Genomic DNA, 464 nt, shown 5'->3' with positions numbered 1-464 from the left:
TCCGTGAAAGGCAATGTCATCCTCGAAGGCCAAAGTTGATCAGTTGACTCTTCTGCCACCCAGGGGCTTGGCGACCCCTGAGTTGGCATTTTCCAGAGAGTATGCCAGCAGATCCAAAGCAATATTAAATAAGATTGGTGAGAGTGGGTCGCCTTGTTTTACACCCCTCTCAATGTTTATTGGTGTGATAAAGATCCCGTTCCCTTCCAAAACTGTTGAGTTGCCAGTGTCGAGGTCTTTGGGAATTTGTACTCTGTGCAATGCTTTGATTAATAGTTTGTGGCCAACCGAGTCGAACGCTTTCGCCAGATCGACAAAGACAACTGTCAGGTCATTGCGGTTATGTTTAGCTCCCTTAATGATGTTTTCAAGGATGACAATGTTTTCATTGTATCCGGGAGTGGCTACCATGATCCCCTTTTGCCTGGGGTTTACTTCGACTGTGTCACGAAGGCGTTTTGCCA

Source organism: Chiloscyllium punctatum, chromosome 40 (genome assembly GCF_047496795.1).
Source record: "Chiloscyllium punctatum isolate Juve2018m chromosome 40, sChiPun1.3, whole genome shotgun sequence".
Lineage (NCBI taxonomy): Eukaryota > Metazoa > Chordata > Chondrichthyes > Orectolobiformes > Hemiscylliidae > Chiloscyllium > Chiloscyllium punctatum.
This window is presented reverse-complemented; position numbering follows the sequence as displayed.